Source organism: Hyla sarda, chromosome 8 (genome assembly GCF_029499605.1).
Source record: "Hyla sarda isolate aHylSar1 chromosome 8, aHylSar1.hap1, whole genome shotgun sequence".
In the NCBI taxonomy this organism is placed as follows: domain Eukaryota; kingdom Metazoa; phylum Chordata; class Amphibia; order Anura; family Hylidae; genus Hyla; species Hyla sarda.
In genome coordinates this window covers 115,649,596-115,670,391 of record NC_079196.1, presented here as the reverse complement: position 1 = coordinate 115,670,391, position 20,796 = coordinate 115,649,596, and the positions used below count along the sequence as shown (strand labels likewise).

The following is a 20,796-nucleotide window of genomic DNA, read 5'->3' as shown; positions in this document are numbered from 1 at the left end:
TGAGCAGCAGTTTCTAAAAACAAATGCCTCATGGCGGATTTCCCATCCATCAATGGATGGTAAATTTTGTTTTTATCATTCACTGACCACAGAAACCAATGCATGGTCAAGCAACAGCAATGACACACCCTTGTGTATAGGCATGAGACCCTCATGTCATTTAACAGGATTCAGCACCACCCACAAGACAGCTACCTGTCATGTCATGTCAAACCTGCACAGGTGTGCTAGATTATTATTATTTAGTTTTATTTTATTTTTTTACACCAATCAGTGTGCAAACATGGTCATTAAAACGCTAAATGAATAGACGTTCATAAACCAGTCAGTGCAACTCATCATTTTGGTCTCCAATTCTCAAACTCAAATTCTCACCCACGGAGGATTAAATGAGAATCTTTCTTGTTTAACACTGGAATGGGGTGGTGCACTGTTCACTACCCGAAGATACTGCCACATCGGGTCAATGCATAGGGCGACAGAAGCAAGCTTCCAAATCAGCTCCCTTTCTCAAAAATCCATTTAATTTATGGTCCCCAGATAGGGAACGTATGTATCAGTATGTGCTCACAAGTCACCCAAGTGCAAGTATTCACACAAAAAAAAACGTGCCTCAGGATGCGATCTGTCGCAAGATCCTTTCTTTTTTTACACTTGATCTAAGCCAAAAGGCCTAGAGGGGATAACCGGGAAAGGGGTGGACCCAACCATGTCCCCTTCATGAGCACTCACATTACTCATAGGAATGGAAGGAAGGCTGGCAGCCAACCAGCCTCCCATACACTTTCTGGGTGGGTGGCAGTCAGCCACCCATACATACATACAGCACAGGCTAAACCCACATCATCACTTAAAAAAAGGACAGGCGACCATTGCACTCTGATGGAGCATTTAGCAATGCAATCCATAGCCTGGCTTTTGCCTGAACCCCCATCACTCCTCCTCTTGCATATAAGACAATATTTCAGATCTGCATATGAAAACAACACGCCTACCTTTGTTGCACATAGCTGCCTGCCTGTCTCTAGTTACCCCACTGGCTGTAGCTGCGTCCCTTCCGACATGGAATAACACCAACTGTAACGATAAACTGAAAATTAACAGTATAAACCTGCATCATTTTGGACTCTGGTATTTGCTGAATCCGGGTGACCTGACAATCGATGGTGGTGCCGCTGGTGATTCTGGCCTTCTTGGAATCTGTTGGGCCTATGTGTTAGCTCACACATCACTTGGGTATCCATGGTAACTACCACAACATGGTCATCTGCAGTTTACATCTAGCCCGTGGCATTGAATGGCATTTTAAAAGTGCTAAGGGTCCTGGTGCAATAATCCTCCCATGAGGATCAGCCTCAACGGCTTTGTAGATTGCACTCATGTCAGCAACTCCATATACATTTTTTTTTCTTCATGCTTCTTTCTTCATCCTTTTTTCTTTCTGTCATTCAGACTTTCATTCATTCGATCTCTCTCACTCACTTGCTTTAACTCATTTGTTCTCACTCACTCACTCACTCACTCAATCACTATCACTCACTCACTCATTCACTCTCACTCACTCTCACTCTCTCACTCACTCGCTCACTAAGTCAGTCTCTCTCTCTCTCTCTCTTTTTCTTTTTATATATATTTTTTTCCGTCTTCTTCTTCTTCTTCTTCTTCTTCTTCTTCTTCTTCAGACCCTGTCATAGCACTAATGCCTTTCCAATACCACCAGCAGATGGAGACACTCCATTGCAACATTGGTTGTGAGCAGCAGTTTCTAAAAACAAATGCCTCATGGCGGATTTCCCATCCATCAATGGATGGTAAATTTTGTTTTTATCATTCACTGACCACAGAAACCAATGCATGGTCAAGCAACAGCAATGACACACCCTTGTGTATAGGCATGAGACCCTCATGTCATTTAACAGGATTCAGCACCACCCACAAGACAGCTACCTGTCATGTCATGTCAAACCTGCACAGGTGTGCTAGATTATTATTATTTAGTTTTATTTTATTTTTTTACACCAATCAGTGTGCAAACATGGTCATTAAAACGCTAAATGAATAGACGTTCATAAACCAGTCAGTGCAACTCATCATTTTGGTCTCCAATTCTCAAACTCAAATTCTCACCCACGGAGGATTAAATGAGAATCTTTCTTGTTTAACACTGGAATGGGGTGGTGCACTGTTCACTACCCGAAGATACTGCCACATCGGGTCAATGCATAGGGCGACAGAAGCAAGCTTCCAAATCAGCTCCCTTTCTCAAAAATCCATTTAATTTATGGTCCCCAGATAGGGAACGTATGTATCAGTATGTGCTCACAAGTCACCCAAGTGCAAGTATTCACACAAAAAAAAACGTGCCTCAGGATGCGATCTGTCGCAAGATCCTTTCTTTTTTTACACTTGATCTAAGCCAAAAGGCCTAGAGGGGATAACCGGGAAAGGGGTGGACCCAACCATGTCCCCTTCATGAGCACTCACATTACTCATAGGAATGGAAGGAAGGCTGGCAGCCAACCAGCCTCCCATACACTTTCTGGGTGGGTGGCAGTCAGCCACCCATACATACATACAGCACAGGCTAAACCCACATCATCACTTAAAAAAAGGACAGGCGACCATTGCACTCTGATGGAGCATTTAGCAATGCAATCCATAGCCTGGCTTTTGCCTGAACCCCCATCACTCCTCCTCTTGCATATAAGACAATATTTCAGATCTGCATATGAAAACAACACGCCTACCTTTGTTGCACATAGCTGCCTGCCTGTCTCTAGTTACCCCACTGGCTGTAGCTGCGTCCCTTCCGACATGGAATAACACCAACTGTAACGATAAACTGAAAATTAACAGTATAAACCTGCATCATTTTGGACTCTGGTATTTGCTGAATCCGGGTGACCTGACAATCGATGGTGGTGCCGCTGGTGATTCTGGCCTTCTTGGAATCTGTTGGGCCTATGTGTTAGCTCACACATCACTTGGGTATCCATGGTAACTACCACAACATGGTCATCTGCAGTTTACATCTAGCCCGTGGCATTGAATGGCATTTTAAAAGTGCTAAGGGTCCTGGTGCAATAATCCTCCCATGAGGATCAGCCTCAACGGCTTTGTAGATTGCACTCATGTCAGCAACTCCATATACATTTTTTTTTCTTCATGCTTCTTTCTTCATCCTTTTTTCTTTCTGTCATTCAGACTTTCATTCATTCGATCTCTCTCACTCACTTGCTTTAACTCATTTGTTCTCACTCACTCACTCACTCACTCAATCACTCACTCACTCATTCACTCTCACTCACTCTCACTCTCTCACTCACTCGCTCACTAAGTCAGTCTCTCTCTCTCTCTCTCTTTTTCTTTTTATATATATTTTTTTCCGTCTTCTTCTTCTTCTTCTTCTTCTTCAGACCCTGTCATAGCACTAATGCCTTTCCAATACCACCAGCAGATGGAGACACTCCATTGCAACATTGGTTGTGAGCAGCAGTTTCTAAAAACAAATGCCTCATGGCGGATTTCCCATCCATCAATGGATGGTAAATTTTGTTTTTATCATTCACTGACCACAGAAACCAATGCATGGTCAAGCAACAGCAATGACACACCCTTGTGTATAGGCATGAGACCCTCATGTCATTTAACAGGATTCAGCACCACCCACAAGACAGCTACCTGTCATGTCATGTCAAACCTGCACAGGTGTGCTAGATTATTATTATTTAGTTTTATTTTATTTTTTTACACCAATCAGTGTGCAAACATGGTCATTAAAACGCTAAATGAATAGACGTTCATAAACCAGTCAGTGCAACTCATCATTTTGGTCTCCAATTCTCAAACTCAAATTCTCACCCACGGAGGATTAAATGAGAATCTTTCTTGTTTAACACTGGAATGGGGTGGTGCACTGTTCACTACCCGAAGATACTGCCACATCGGGTCAATGCATAGGGCGACAGAAGCAAGCTTCCAAATCAGCTCCCTTTCTCAAAAATCCATTTAATTTATGGTCCCCAGATAGGGAACGTATGTATCAGTATGTGCTCACAAGTCACCCAAGTGCAAGTATTCACACAAAAAAAAACATGCCTCAGGATGCGATCTGTCGCAAGATCCTTTCTTTTTTTACACTTGATCTAAGCCAAAAGGCCTAGAGGGGATAACCGGGAAAGGGGTGGACCCAACCATGTCCCCTTCATGAGCACTCACATTACTCATAGGAATGGAAGGAAGGCTGGCAGCCAACCAGCCTCCCATACACTTTCTGGGTGGGTGGCAGTCAGCCACCCATACATACATACAGCACAGGCTAAACCCACATCATCACTTAAAAAAAGGACAGGCGACCATTGCACTCTGATGGAGCATTTAGCAATGCAATCCATAGCCTGGCTTTTGCCTGAACCCCCATCACTCCTCCTCTTGCATATAAGACAATATTTCAGATCTGCATATGAAAACAACACGCCTACCTTTGTTGCACATAGCTGCCTGCCTGTCTCTAGTTACCCCACTGGCTGTAGCTGCGTCCCTTCCGACATGGAATAACACCAACTGTAACGATAAACTGAAAATTAACAGTATAAACCTGCATCATTTTGGACTCTGGTATTTGCTGAATCCGGGTGACCTGACAATCGATGGTGGTGCCGCTGGTGATTCTGGCCTTCTTGGAATCTGTTGGGCCTATGTGTTAGCTCACACATCACTTGGGTATCCATGGTAACTACCACAACATGGTCATCTGCAGTTTACATCTAGCCCGTGGCATTGAATGGCATTTTAAAAGTGCTAAGGGTCCTGGTGCAATAATCCTCCCATGAGGATCAGCCTCAACGGCTTTGTAGATTGCACTCATGTCAGCAACTCCATATACATTTTTTTTTCTTCATGCTTCTTTCTTCATCCTTTTTTCTTTCTGTCATTCAGACTTTCATTCATTCGATCTCTCTCACTCACTTGCTTTAACTCATTTGTTCTCACTCACTCACTCACTCACTCACTCAATCACTCACTCACTCATTCACTCTCACTCACTCTCACTCTCTCACTCACTCGCTCACTAAGTCAGTCTCTCTCTCTCTCTCTCTTTTTCTTTTTATATATTTTTTTTTCCGTCTTCTTCTTCTTCTTCTTCTTCTTCAGACCCTGTCATAGCACTAATGCCTTTCCAATACCACCAGCAGATGGAGACACTCCATTGCAACATTGGTTGTGAGCAGCAGTTTCTAAAAACAAATGCCTCATGGCGGATTTCCCATCCATCAATGGATGGTAAATTTTGTTTTTATCATTCACTGACCACAGAAACCAATGCATGGTCAAGCAACAGCAATGACACACCCTTGTGTATAGGCATGAGACCCTCATGTCATTTAACAGGATTCAGCACCACCCACAAGACAGCTACCTGTCATGTCATGTCAAACCTGCACAGGTGTGCTAGATTATTATTATTTAGTTTTATTTTATTTTTTTACACCAATCAGTGTGCAAACATGGTCATTAAAACGCTAAATGAATAGACGTTCATAAACCAGTCAGTGCAACTCATCATTTTGGTCTCCAATTCTCAAACTCAAATTCTCACCCACGGAGGATTAAATGAGAATCTTTCTTGTTTAACACTGGAATGGGGTGGTGCACTGTTCACTACCCGAAGATACTGCCACATCGGGTCAATGCATAGGGCGACAGAAGCAAGCTTCCAAATCAGCTCCCTTTCTCAAAAATCCATTTAATTTATGGTCCCCAGATAGGGAACGTATGTATCAGTATGTGCTCACAAGTCACCCAAGTGCAAGTATTCACACAAAAAAAAACGTGCCTCAGGATGCGATCTGTCGCAAGATCCTTTCTTTTTTTACACTTGATCTAAGCCAAAAGGCCTAGAGGGGATAACCGGGAAAGGGGTGGACCCAACCATGTCCCCTTCATGAGCACTCACATTACTCATAGGAATGGAAGGAAGGCTGGCAGCCAACCAGCCTCCCATACACTTTCTGGGTGGGTGGCAGTCAGCCACCCATACATACATACAGCACAGGCTAAACCCACATCATCACTTAAAAAAAGGACAGGCGACCATTGCACTCTGATGGAGCATTTAGCAATGCAATCCATAGCCTGGCTTTTGCCTGAACCCCCATCACTCCTCCTCTTGCATATAAGACAATATTTCAGATCTGCATATGAAAACAACACGCCTACCTTTGTTGCACATAGCTGCCTGCCTGTCTCTAGTTACCCCACTGGCTGTAGCTGCGTCCCTTCCGACATGGAATAACACCAACTGTAACGATAAACTGAAAATTAACAGTATAAACCTGCATCATTTTGGACTCTGGTATTTGCTGAATCCGGGTGACCTGACAATCGATGGTGGTGCCGCTGGTGATTCTGGCCTTCTTGGAATCTGTTGGGCCTATGTGTTAGCTCACACATCACTTGGGTATCCATGGTAACTACCACAACATGGTCATCTGCAGTTTACATCTAGCCCGTGGCATTGAATGGCATTTTAAAAGTGCTAAGGGTCCTGGTGCAATAATCCTCCCATGAGGATCAGCCTCAACGGCTTTGTAGATTGCACTCATGTCAGCAACTCCATATACATTTTTTTTTCTTCATGCTTCTTTCTTCATCCTTTTTTCTTTCTGTCATTCAGACTTTCATTCATTCGATCTCTCTCACTCACTTGCTTTAACTCATTTGTTCTCACTCACTCACTCACTCACTCAATCACTCACTCACTCATTCACTCTCACTCACTCTCACTCTCTCACTCACTCGCTCACTAAGTCAGTCTCTCTCTCTCTCTCTCTTTTTCTTTTTATATATATTTTTTTCCGTCTTCTTCTTCTTCTTCTTCTTCTTCAGACCCTGTCATAGCACTAATGCCTTTCCAATACCACCAGCAGATGGAGACACTCCATTGCAACATTGGTTGTGAGCAGCAGTTTCTAAAAACAAATGCCTCATGGCGGATTTCCCATCCATCAATGGATGGTAAATTTTGTTTTTATCATTCACTGACCACAGAAACCAATGCATGGTCAAGCAACAGCAATGACACACCCTTGTGTATAGGCATGAGACCCTCATGTCATTTAACAGGATTCAGCACCACCCACAAGACAGCTACCTGTCATGTCATGTCAAACCTGCACAGGTGTGCTAGATTATTATTATTTAGTTTTATTTTATTTTTTTACACCAATCAGTGTGCAAACATGGTCATTAAAACGCTAAATGAATAGACGTTCATAAACCAGTCAGTGCAACTCATCATTTTGGTCTCCAATTCTCAAACTCAAATTCTCACCCACGGAGGATTAAATGAGAATCTTTCTTGTTTAACACTGGAATGGGGTGGTGCACTGTTCACTACCCGAAGATACTGCCACATCGGGTCAATGCATAGGGCGACAGAAGCAAGCTTCCAAATCAGCTCCCTTTCTCAAAAATCCATTTAATTTATGGTCCCCAGATAGGGAACGTATGTATCAGTATGTGCTCACAAGTCACCCAAGTGCAAGTATTCACACAAAAAAAAACATGCCTCAGGATGCGATCTGTCGCAAGATCCTTTCTTTTTTTACACTTGATCTAAGCCAAAAGGCCTAGAGGGGATAACCGGGAAAGGGGTGGACCCAACCATGTCCCCTTCATGAGCACTCACATTACTCATAGGAATGGAAGGAAGGCTGGCAGCCAACCAGCCTCCCATACACTTTCTGGGTGGGTGGCAGTCAGCCACCCATACATACATACAGCACAGGCTAAACCCACATCATCACTTAAAAAAAGGACAGGCGACCATTGCACTCTGATGGAGCATTTAGCAATGCAATCCATAGCCTGGCTTTTGCCTGAACCCCCATCACTCCTCCTCTTGCATATAAGACAATATTTCAGATCTGCATATGAAAACAACACGCCTACCTTTGTTGCACATAGCTGCCTGCCTGTCTCTAGTTACCCCACTGGCTGTAGCTGCGTCCCTTCCGACATGGAATAACACCAACTGTAACGATAAACTGAAAATTAACAGTATAAACCTGCATCATTTTGGACTCTGGTATTTGCTGAATCCGGGTGACCTGACAATCGATGGTGGTGCCGCTGGTGATTCTGGCCTTCTTGGAATCTGTTGGGCCTATGTGTTAGCTCACACATCACTTGGGTATCCATGGTAACTACCACAACATGGTCATCTGCAGTTTACATCTAGCCCGTGGCATTGAATGGCATTTTAAAAGTGCTAAGGGTCCTGGTGCAATAATCCTCCCATGAGGATCAGCCTCAACGGCTTTGTAGATTGCACTCATGTCAGCAACTCCATATACATTTTTTTTTCTTCATGCTTCTTTCTTCATCCTTTTTTCTTTCTGTCATTCAGACTTTCATTCATTCGATCTCTCTCACTCACTTGCTTTAACTCATTTGTTCTCACTCACTCACTCACTCACTCACTCAATCACTCACTCACTCATTCACTCTCACTCACTCTCACTCTCTCACTCACTCGCTCACTAAGTCAGTCTCTCTCTCTCTCTCTCTTTTTCTTTTTATATATTTTTTTTTCCGTCTTCTTCTTCTTCTTCTTCTTCTTCAGACCCTGTCATAGCACTAATGCCTTTCCAATACCACCAGCAGATGGAGACACTCCATTGCAACATTGGTTGTGAGCAGCAGTTTCTAAAAACAAATGCCTCATGGCGGATTTCCCATCCATCAATGGATGGTAAATTTTGTTTTTATCATTCACTGACCACAGAAACCAATGCATGGTCAAGCAACAGCAATGACACACCCTTGTGTATAGGCATGAGACCCTCATGTCATTTAACAGGATTCAGCACCACCCACAAGACAGCTACCTGTCATGTCATGTCAAACCTGCACAGGTGTGCTAGATTATTATTATTTAGTTTTATTTTATTTTTTTACACCAATCAGTGTGCAAACATGGTCATTAAAACGCTAAATGAATAGACGTTCATAAACCAGTCAGTGCAACTCATCATTTTGGTCTCCAATTCTCAAACTCAAATTCTCACCCACGGAGGATTAAATGAGAATCTTTCTTGTTTAACACTGGAATGGGGTGGTGCACTGTTCACTACCCGAAGATACTGCCACATCGGGTCAATGCATAGGGCGACAGAAGCAAGCTTCCAAATCAGCTCCCTTTCTCAAAAATCCATTTAATTTATGGTCCCCAGATAGGGAACGTATGTATCAGTATGTGCTCACAAGTCACCCAAGTGCAAGTATTCACACAAAAAAAAACATGCCTCAGGATGCGATCTGTCGCAAGATCCTTTCTTTTTTTACACTTGATCTAAGCCAAAAGGCCTAGAGGGGATAACCGGGAAAGGGGTGGACCCAACCATGTCCCCTTCATGAGCACTCACATTACTCATAGGAATGGAAGGAAGGCTGGCAGCCAACCAGCCTCCCATACACTTTCTGGGTGGGTGGCAGTCAGCCACCCATACATACATACAGCACAGGCTAAACCCACATCATCACTTAAAAAAAGGACAGGCGACCATTGCACTCTGATGGAGCATTTAGCAATGCAATCCATAGCCTGGCTTTTGCCTGAACCCCCATCACTCCTCCTCTTGCATATAAGACAATATTTCAGATCTGCATATGAAAACAACACGCCTACCTTTGTTGCACATAGCTGCCTGCCTGTCTCTAGTTACCCCACTGGCTGTAGCTGCGTCCCTTCCGACATGGAATAACACCAACTGTAACGATAAACTGAAAATTAACAGTATAAACCTGCATCATTTTGGACTCTGGTATTTGCTGAATCCGGGTGACCTGACAATCGATGGTGGTGCCGCTGGTGATTCTGGCCTTCTTGGAATCTGTTGGGCCTATGTGTTAGCTCACACATCACTTGGGTATCCATGGTAACTACCACAACATGGTCATCTGCAGTTTACATCTAGCCCGTGGCATTGAATGGCATTTTAAAAGTGCTAAGGGTCCTGGTGCAATAATCCTCCCATGAGGATCAGCCTCAACGGCTTTGTAGATTGCACTCATGTCAGCAACTCCATATACATTTTTTTTTCTTCATGCTTCTTTCTTCATCCTTTTTTCTTTCTGTCATTCAGACTTTCATTCATTCGATCTCTCTCACTCACTTGCTTTAACTCATTTGTTCTCACTCACTCACTCACTCACTCAATCACTCACTCATTCACTCTCACTCACTCTCACTCTCTCACTCACTCGCTCACTAAGTCAGTCTCTCTCTCTCTCTCTCTTTTTCTTTTTATATATATTTTTTTCCGTCTTCTTCTTCTTCTTCTTCTTCTTCAGACCCTGTCATAGCACTAATGCCTTTCCAATACCACCAGCAGATGGAGACACTCCATTGCAACATTGGTTGTGAGCAGCAGTTTCTAAAAACAAATGCCTCATGGCGGATTTCCCATCCATCAATGGATGGTAAATTTTGTTTTTATCATTCACTGACCACAGAAACCAATGCATGGTCAAGCAACAGCAATGACACACCCTTGTGTATAGGCATGAGACCCTCATGTCATTTAACAGGATTCAGCACCACCCACAAGACAGCTACCTGTCATGTCATGTCAAACCTGCACAGGTGTGCTAGATTATTATTATTTAGTTTTATTTTATTTTTTTACACCAATCAGTGTGCAAACATGGTCATTAAAACGCTAAATGAATAGACGTTCATAAACCAGTCAGTGCAACTCATCATTTTGGTCTCCAATTCTCAAACTCAAATTCTCACCCACGGAGGATTAAATGAGAATCTTTCTTGTTTAACACTGGAATGGGGTGGTGCACTGTTCACTACCCGAAGATACTGCCACATCGGGTCAATGCATAGGGCGACAGAAGCAAGCTTCCAAATCAGCTCCCTTTCTCAAAAATCCATTTAATTTATGGTCCCCAGATAGGGAACGTATGTATCAGTATGTGCTCACAAGTCACCCAAGTGCAAGTATTCACACAAAAAAAAACATGCCTCAGGATGCGATCTGTCGCAAGATCCTTTCTTTTTTTACACTTGATCTAAGCCAAAAGGCCTAGAGGGGATAACCGGGAAAGGGGTGGACCCAACCATGTCCCCTTCATGAGCACTCACATTACTCATAGGAATGGAAGGAAGGCTGGCAGCCAACCAGCCTCCCATACACTTTCTGGGTGGGTGGCAGTCAGCCACCCATACATACATACAGCACAGGCTAAACCCACATCATCACTTAAAAAAAGGACAGGCGACCATTGCACTCTGATGGAGCATTTAGCAATGCAATCCATAGCCTGGCTTTTGCCTGAACCCCCATCACTCCTCCTCTTGCATATAAGACAATATTTCAGATCTGCATATGAAAACAACACGCCTACCTTTGTTGCACATAGCTGCCTGCCTGTCTCTAGTTACCCCACTGGCTGTAGCTGCGTCCCTTCCGACATGGAATAACACCAACTGTAACGATAAACTGAAAATTAACAGTATAAACCTGCATCATTTTGGACTCTGGTATTTGCTGAATCCGGGTGACCTGACAATCGATGGTGGTGCCGCTGGTGATTCTGGCCTTCTTGGAATCTGTTGGGCCTATGTGTTAGCTCACACATCACTTGGGTATCCATGGTAACTACCACAACATGGTCATCTGCAGTTTACATCTAGCCCGTGGCATTGAATGGCATTTTAAAAGTGCTAAGGGTCCTGGTGCAATAATCCTCCCATGAGGATCAGCCTCAACGGCTTTGTAGATTGCACTCATGTCAGCAACTCCATATACATTTTTTTTTCTTCATGCTTCTTTCTTCATCCTTTTTTCTTTCTGTCATTCAGACTTTCATTCATTCGATCTCTCACTCACTTGCTTTAACTCATTTGTTCTCACTCACTCACTCACTCACTCAATCACTCACTCACTCATTCACTCTCACTCACTCTCACTCTCTCACTCACTCGCTCACTAAGTCAGTCTCTCTCTCTCTCTCTCTTTTTCTTTTTATATATATTTTTTTCCGTCTTCTTCTTCTTCTTCTTCTTCTTCTTCAGACCCTGTCATAGCACTAATGCCTTTCCAATACCACCAGCAGATGGAGACACTCCATTGCAACATTGGTTGTGAGCAGCAGTTTCTAAAAACAAATGCCTCATGGCGGATTTCCCATCCATCAATGGATGGTAAATTTTGTTTTTATCATTCACTGACCACAGAAACCAATGCATGGTCAAGCAACAGCAATGACACACCCTTGTGTATAGGCATGAGACCCTCATGTCATTTAACAGGATTCAGCACCACCCACAAGACAGCTACCTGTCATGTCATGTCAAACCTGCACAGGTGTGCTAGATTATTATTATTTAGTTTTATTTTATTTTTTTACACCAATCAGTGTGCAAACATGGTCATTAAAACGCTAAATGAATAGACGTTCATAAACCAGTCAGTGCAACTCATCATTTTGGTCTCCAATTCTCAAACTCAAATTCTCACCCACGGAGGATTAAATGAGAATCTTTCTTGTTTAACACTGGAATGGGGTGGTGCACTGTTCACTACCCGAAGATACTGCCACATCGGGTCAATGCATAGGGCGACAGAAGCAAGCTTCCAAATCAGCTCCCTTTCTCAAAAATCCATTTAATTTATGGTCCCCAGATAGGGAACGTATGTATCAGTATGTGCTCACAAGTCACCCAAGTGCAAGTATTCACACAAAAAAAAACATGCCTCAGGATGCAATCTGTCGCAAGATCCTTTCTTTTTTTACACTTGATCTAAGCCAAAAGGCCTAGAGGGGATAACCGGGAAAGGGGTGGACCCAACCATGTCCCCTTCATGAGCACTCACATTACTCATAGGAATGGAAGGAAGGCTGGCAGCCAACCAGCCTCCCATACACTTTCTGGGTGGGTGGCAGTCAGCCACCCATACATACATACAGCACAGGCTAAACCCACATCATCACTTAAAAAAAGGACAGGCGACCATTGCACTCTGATGGAGCATTTAGCAATGCAATCCATAGCCTGGCTTTTGCCTGAACCCCCATCACTCCTCCTCTTGCATATAAGACAATATTTCAGATCTGCATATGAAAACAACACGCCTACCTTTGTTGCACATAGCTGCCTGCCTGTCTCTAGTTACCCCACTGGCTGTAGCTGCGTCCCTTCCGACATGGAATAACACCAACTGTAACGATAAACTGAAAATTAACAGTATAAACCTGCATCATTTTGGACTCTGGTATTTGCTGAATCCGGGTGACCTGACAATCGATGGTGGTGCCGCTGGTGATTCTGGCCTTCTTGGAATCTGTTGGGCCTATGTGTTAGCTCACACATCACTTGGGTATCCATGGTAACTACCACAACATGGTCATCTGCAGTTTACATCTAGCCCGTGGCATTGAATGGCATTTTAAAAGTGCTAAGGGTCCTGGTGCAATAATCCTCCCATGAGGATCAGCCTCAACGGCTTTGTAGATTGCACTCATGTCAGCAACTCCATATACATTTTTTTTTCTTCATGCTTCTTTCTTCATCCTTTTTTCTTTCTGTCATTCAGACTTTCATTCATTCGATCTCTCTCACTCACTTGCTTTAACTCATTTGTTCTCACTCACTCACTCACTCACTCACTCAATCACTCACTCACTCATTCACTCTCACTCACTCTCACTCTCTCACTCACTCGCTCACTAAGTCAGTCTCTCTCTCTCTCTCTCTTTTTCTTTTTATATATATTTTTTTCCGTCTTCTTCTTCTTCTTCTTCTTCTTCTTCTTCTTCTTCTTCAGACCCTGTCATAGCACTAATGCCTTTCCAATACCACCAGCAGATGGAGACACTCCATTGCAACATTGGTTGTGAGCAGCAGTTTCTAAAAACAAATGCCTCATGGCGGATTTCCCATCCATCAATGGATGGTAAATTTTGTTTTTATCATTCACTGACCACAGAAACCAATGCATGGTCAAGCAACAGCAATGACACACCCTTGTGTATAGGCATGAGACCCTCATGTCATTTAACAGGATTCAGCACCACCCACAAGACAGCTACCTGTCATGTCATGTCAAACCTGCACAGGTGTGCTAGATTATTATTATTTAGTTTTATTTTATTTTTTTACACCAATCAGTGTGCAAACATGGTCATTAAAACGCTAAATGAATAGACGTTCATAAACCAGTCAGTGCAACTCATCATTTTGGTCTCCAATTCTCAAACTCAAATTCTCACCCACGGAGGATTAAATGAGAATCTTTCTTGTTTAACACTGGAATGGGGTGGTGCACTGTTCACTACCCGAAGATACTGCCACATCGGGTCAATGCATAGGGCGACAGAAGCAAGCTTCCAAATCAGCTCCCTTTCTCAAAAATCCATTTAATTTATGGTCCCCAGATAGGGAACGTATGTATCAGTATGTGCTCACAAGTCACCCAAGTGCAAGTATTCACACAAAAAAAAACGTGCCTCAGGATGCGATCTGTCGCAAGATCCTTTCTTTTTTTACACTTGATCTAAGCCAAAAGGCCTAGAGGGGATAACCGGGAAAGGGGTGGACCCAACCATGTCCCCTTCATGAGCACTCACATTACTCATAGGAATGGAAGGAAGGCTGGCAGCCAACCAGCCTCCCATACACTTTCTGGGTGGGTGGCAGTCAGCCACCCATACATACATACAGCACAGGCTAAACCCACATCATCACTTAAAAAAAGGACAGGCGACCATTGCACTCTGATGGAGCATTTAGCAATGCAATCCATAGCCTGGCTTTTGCCTGAACCCCCATCACTCCTCCTCTTGCATATAAGACAATATTTCAGATCTGCATATGAAAACAACACGCCTACCTTTGTTGCACATAGCTGCCTGCCTGTCTCTAGTTACCCCACTGGCTGTAGCTGCGTCCCTTCCGACATGGAATAACACCAACTGTAACGATAAACTGAAAATGAACAGTATAAACCTGCATCATTTTGGACTCTGGTATTTGCTGAATCCGGGTGACCTGACAATCGATGGTGGTGCCGCTGGTGATTCTGGCCTTCTTGGAATCTGTTGGGCCTATGTGTTAGCTCACACATCACTTGGGTATCCATGGTAACTACCACAACATGGTCATCTGCAGTTTACATCTAGCCCGTGGCATTGAATGGCATTTTAAAAGTGCTAAGGGTCCTGGTGCAATAATCCTCCCATGAGGATCAGCCTCAACGGCTTTGTAGATTGCACTCATGTCAGCAACTCCATATACATTTTTTTTTCTTCATGCTTCTTTCTTCATCCTTTTTTCTTTCTGTCATTCAGACTTTCATTCATTCGATCTCTCTCACTCACTTGCTTTAACTCATTTGTTCTCACTCACTCACTCACTCACTCAATCACTCACTCATTCACTCTCACTCACTCTCACTCTCTCACTCACTCGCTCACTAAGTCAGTCTCTCTCTCTCTCTCTCTTTTTCTTTTTATATATATTTTTTTCCGTCTTCTTCTTCTTCTTCTTCTTCTTCAGACCCTGTCATAGCACTAATGCCTTTCCAATACCACCAGCAGATGGAGACACTCCATTGCAACATTGGTTGTGAGCAGCAGTTTCTAAAAACAAATGCCTCATGGCGGATTTCCCATCCATCAATGGATGGTAAATTTTGTTTTTATCATTCACTGACCACAGAAACCAATGCATGGTCAAGCAACAGCAATGACACACCCTTGTGTATAGGCATGAGACCCTCATGTCATTTAACAGGATTCAGCACCACCCACAAGACAGCTACCTGTCATGTCATGTCAAACCTGCACAGGTGTGCTAGATTATTATTATTTAGTTTTATTTTATTTTTTTACACCAATCAGTGTGCAAACATGGTCATTAAAACGCTAAATGAATAGACGTTCATAAACCAGTCAGTGCAACTCATCATTTTGGTCTCCAATTCTCAAACTCAAATTCTCACCCACGGAGGATTAAATGAGAATCTTTCTTGTTTAACACTGGAATGGGGTGGTGCACTGTTCACTACCCGAAGATACTGCCACATCGGGTCAATGCATAGGGCGACAGAAGCAAGCTTCCAAATCAGCTCCCTTTCTCAAAAATCCATTTAATTTATGGTCCCCAGATAGGGAACGTATGTATCAGTATGTGCTCACAAGTCACCCAAGTGCAAGTATTCACACAAAAAAAAACATGCCTCAGGATGCGATCTGTCGCAAGATCCTTTCTTTTTTTACACTTGATCTAAGCCAAAAGGCCTAGAGGGGATAACCGGGAAAGGGGTGGACCCAACCATGTCCCCTTCATGAGCACTCACATTACTCATAGGAATGGAAGGAAGGCTGGCAGCCAACCAGCCTCCCATACACTTTCTGGGTGGGTGGCAGTCAGCCACCCATACATACATACAGCACAGGCTAAACCCACATCATCACTTAAAAAAAGGACAGGCGACCATTGCACTCTGATGGAGCATTTAGCAATGCAATCCATAGCCTGGCTTTTGCCTGAACCCCCATCACTCCTCCTCTTGCATATAAGACAATATTTCAGATCTGCATATGAAAACAACACGCCTACCTTTGTTGCACATAGCTGCCTGCCTGTCTCTAGTTACCCCACTGGCTGTAGCTGCGTCCCTTCCGACATGGAATAACACCAACTGTAACGATAAACTGAAAATTAACAGTATAAACCTGCATCATTTTGGACTCTGGTATTTGCTGAATCCGGGTGACCTGACAATCGATGGTGGTGCCGCTGGTGATTCTGGCCTTCTTGGAATCTGTTGGGCCTATGTGTTAGCTCACACATCACTTGGGTATCCATGGTAACTACCACAACATGGTCATCTGCAGTTTACATCTAGCCCGTGGCATTGAATGGCATTTTAAAAGTGCTAAGGGTCCTGGTGCAATAATCCTCCCATGAGGATCAGCCTCAACGGCTTTGTAGATTGCACTCATGTCAGCAACTCCATATACATTTTTTTTTCTTCATGCTTCTTTCTTCATCCTTTTTTCTTTCTGTCATTCAGACTTTCATTCATTCGATCTCTCACTCACTTGCTTTAACTCATTTGTTCTCACTCACTCACTCACTCACTCAATCACTCACTCACTCATTCACTCTCACTCACTCTCACTCTCTCACTCACTCGCTCACTAAGTCAGTCTCTCTCTCTCTCTCTCTTTTTCTTTTTATATATATTTTTTTCCGTCTTCTTCTTCTTCTTCTTCTTCTTCTTCAGACCCTGTCATAGCACTAATGCCTTTCCAATACCACCAGCAGATGGAGACACTCCATTGCAACATTGGTTGTGAGCAGCAGTTTCTAAAAACAAATGCCTCATGGCGGATTTCCCATCCATCAATGGATGGTAAATTTTGTTTTTATCATTCACTGACCACAGAAACCAATGCATGGTCAAGCAACAGCAATGACACACCCTTGTGTATAGGCATGAGACCCTCATGTCATTTAACAGGATTCAGCACCACCCACAAGACAGCTACCTGTCATGTCATGTCAAACCTGCACAGGTGTGCTAGATTATTATTATTTAGTTTTATTTTATTTTTTTACACCAATCAGTGTGCAAACATGGTCATTAAAACGCTAAATGAATAGACGTTCATAAACCAGTCAGTGCAACTCATCATTTTGGTCTCCAATTCTCAAACTCAAATTCTCACCCACGGAGGATTAAATGAGAATCTTTCTTGTTTAACACTGGAATGGGGTGGTGCACTGTTCACTACCCGAAGATACTGCCACATCGGGTCAATGCATAGGGCGACAGAAGCAAGCTTCCAAATCAGCTCCCTTTCTCAAAAATCCATTTAATTTATGGTCCCCAGATAGGGAACGTATGTATCAGTATGTGCTCACAAGTCACCCAAGTGCAAGTATTCACACAAAAAAAAACATGCCTCAGGATGCAATCTGTCGCAAGATCCTTTCTTTTTTTACACTTGATCTAAGCCAAAAGGCCTAGAGGGGATAACCGGGAAAGGGGTGGACCCAACCATGTCCCCTTCATGAGCACTCACATTACTCATAGGAATGGAAGGAAGGCTGGCAGCCAACCAGCCTCCCATACACTTTCTGGGTGGGTGGCAGTCAGCCACCCATACATACATACAGCACAGGCTAAACCCACATCATCACTTAAAAAAAGGACAGGCGACCATTGCACTCTGATGGAGCATTTAGCAATGCAATCCATAGCCTGGCTTTTGCCTGAACCCCCATCACTCCTCCTCTTGCATATAAGACAATATTTCAGATCTGCATATGAAAACAACACGCCTACCTTTGTTGCACATAGCTGCCTGCCTGTCTCTAGTTACCCCACTGGCTGTAGCTGCGTCCCTTCCGACATGGAATAACACCAACTGTAACGATAAACTGAAAATTAACAGTATAAACCTGCATCATTTTGGACTCTGGTATTTGCTGAATCCGGGTGACCTGACAATCGATGGTGGTGCCGCTGGTGATTCTGGCCTTCTTGGAATCTGTTGGGCCTATGTGTTAGCTCACACATCACTTGGGTATCCATGGTAACTACCACAACATGGTCATCTGCAGTTTACATCTAGCCCGTGGCATTGAATGGCATTTTAAAAGTGCTAAGGGTCCTGGTGCAATAATCCTCCCATGAGGATCAGCCTCAACGGCTTTGTAGATTGCACTCATGTCAGCAACTCCATATACATTTTTTTTTCTTCATGCTTCTTTCTTCATCCTTTTTTCTTTCTGTCATTCAGACTTTCATTCATTCGATCTCTCTCACTCACTTGCTTTAACTCATTTGTTCTCACTCACTCACTCACTCACTCACTCAATCACTCACTCACTCATTCACTCTCACTCACTCTCACTCTCTCACTCACTCGCTCACTAAGTCAGTCTCTCTCTCTCTCTCTCTTTTTCTTTTTATATATATTTTTTTCCGTCTTCTTCTTCTTCTTCTTCTTCTTCTTCTTCTTCAGACCCTGTCATAGCACTAATGCCTTTCCAATACCACCAGCAGATGGAGACACTCCATTGCAACATTGGTTGTGAGCAGCAGTTTCTAAAAACAAATGCCTCATGGCGGATTTCCCATCCATCAATGGATGGTAAATTTTGTTTTTATCATTCACTGACCACAGAAACCAATGCATGGTCAAGCAACAGCAATGACACACCCTTGTGTATAGGCATGAGACCCTCATGTCATTTAACAGGATTCAGCACCACCCACAAGACAGCTACCTGTCATGTCATGTCAAACCTGCACAGGTGTGCTAGATTATTATTATTTAGTTTTATTTTATTTTTTTACACCAATCAGTGTGCAAACATGGTCATTAAAACGCTAAATGAATAGACGTTCATAAACCAGTCAGTGCAACTCATCATTTTGGTCTCCAATTCTCAAACTCAAATTCTCACCCACGGAGGATTAAATGAGAATCTTTCTTGTTTAACACTGGAATGGGGTGGTGCACTGTTCACTACCCGAAGATACTGCCACATCGGGTCAATGCATAGGGCGACAGAAGCAAGCTTCCAAATCAGCTCCCTTTCTCAAAAATCCATTTAATTTATGGTCCCCAGATAGGGAACGTATGTATCAGTATGTGCTCACAAGTCACCCAAGTGCAAGTATTCACACAAAAAAAAACATGCCTCAGGATGCGATCTGTCGCAAGATCCTTTCTTTTTTTACACTTGATCTAAGCCAAAAGGCCTAGAGGGGATAACCGGGAAAGGGGTGGACCCAACCATGTCCCCTTCATGAGCACTCACATTACTCATAGGAATGGAAGGAAGGCTGGCAGCCAACCAGCCTCCCATACACTTTCTGGGTGGGTGGCAGTCAGCCACCCATACATACATACAGCACAGGCTAAACCCACATCATCACTTAAAAAAAGGACAGGCGACCATTGCACTCTGATGGAGCATTTAGCAATGCAATCCATAGCCTGGCTTTTGCCTGAACCCCCATCACTCCTCCTCTTGCATATAAGACAATATTTCAGATCTGCATATGAAAACAACACGCCTACCTTTGTTGCACATAGCTGCCTGCCTGTCTCTAGTTACCCCACTGGCTGTAGCTGCGTCCCTTCCGACATGGAATAACACCAACTGTAACGATAAACTGAAAATTAACAGTATAAACCTGCATCATTTTGGACTCTGGTATTTGCTGAATCCGGGTGACCTGACAATCGATGGTGGTGCCGCTGGTGATTCTGGCCTTCTTGGAATCTGTTGGGCCTATGTGTTAGCTCACACATCACTTGGGTATCCATGGTAACTACCACAACATGGTCATCTGCAGTTTACATCTAGCCCGTGGCATTGAATGGCATTTTAAAAGTGCTAAGGGTCCTGGTGCAATAATCCTCCCATGAGGATCAGCCTCAACGGCTTTGTAGATTGCACTCATGTCAGCAACTCCATATACATTTTTTTTTCTTCATGCTTCTTTCTTCATCCTTTTTTCTTTCTGTCATTCAGACTTTCATTCATTCGATCTCTCTCACTCACTTGCTTTAACTCATTTGTTCTCACTCACTCACTCACTCACTCAATCACTCACTCATTCACTCTCACTCACTCTCACTCTCTCACTCACTCGCTCACTAAGTCAGTCTCTCTCTCTCTCTCTCTTTTTCTTTTTATATATATTTTTTTCCGTCTTCTTCTTCTTCTTCTTCTTCTTCAGACCCTGTCAT

The 20,796-nt window shown here is 43.3% G+C and overlaps 12 pseudogenes; all 12 read right to left on the bottom strand.

Moving 5' to 3' along the window:
- Nucleotides 1-420: 420 nt before the first annotated feature.
- LOC130286801 (U2 spliceosomal RNA) lies at nt 421-684 on the bottom strand (annotated as a pseudogene).
- Nucleotides 685-2,172: 1,488 nt separating this feature from the next.
- On the bottom strand, nt 2,173-2,436 carry LOC130286800 (U2 spliceosomal RNA; annotated as a pseudogene).
- Nucleotides 2,437-3,906: 1,470 nt separating this feature from the next.
- On the bottom strand, nt 3,907-4,170 carry LOC130287654 (U2 spliceosomal RNA; annotated as a pseudogene).
- Nucleotides 4,171-5,644: 1,474 nt separating this feature from the next.
- On the bottom strand, nt 5,645-5,908 carry LOC130286799 (U2 spliceosomal RNA; annotated as a pseudogene).
- A 1,470-nt stretch (nt 5,909-7,378) lies between these two features.
- Nucleotides 7,379-7,642, bottom strand: LOC130287653 (U2 spliceosomal RNA; annotated as a pseudogene).
- Nucleotides 7,643-9,116: 1,474 nt separating this feature from the next.
- LOC130287652 (U2 spliceosomal RNA) lies at nt 9,117-9,380 on the bottom strand (annotated as a pseudogene).
- A 1,466-nt stretch (nt 9,381-10,846) lies between these two features.
- On the bottom strand, nt 10,847-11,110 carry LOC130287651 (U2 spliceosomal RNA; annotated as a pseudogene).
- A 1,471-nt stretch (nt 11,111-12,581) lies between these two features.
- Nucleotides 12,582-12,845, bottom strand: LOC130290216 (U2 spliceosomal RNA; annotated as a pseudogene).
- A 1,489-nt stretch (nt 12,846-14,334) lies between these two features.
- Nucleotides 14,335-14,598, bottom strand: LOC130286797 (U2 spliceosomal RNA; annotated as a pseudogene).
- A 1,466-nt stretch (nt 14,599-16,064) lies between these two features.
- On the bottom strand, nt 16,065-16,328 carry LOC130287650 (U2 spliceosomal RNA; annotated as a pseudogene).
- A 1,471-nt stretch (nt 16,329-17,799) lies between these two features.
- Nucleotides 17,800-18,063, bottom strand: LOC130290215 (U2 spliceosomal RNA; annotated as a pseudogene).
- Nucleotides 18,064-19,546: 1,483 nt separating this feature from the next.
- LOC130287649 (U2 spliceosomal RNA) lies at nt 19,547-19,810 on the bottom strand (annotated as a pseudogene).
- Between the last annotated feature and the right edge of the window lie 986 nt (nt 19,811-20,796).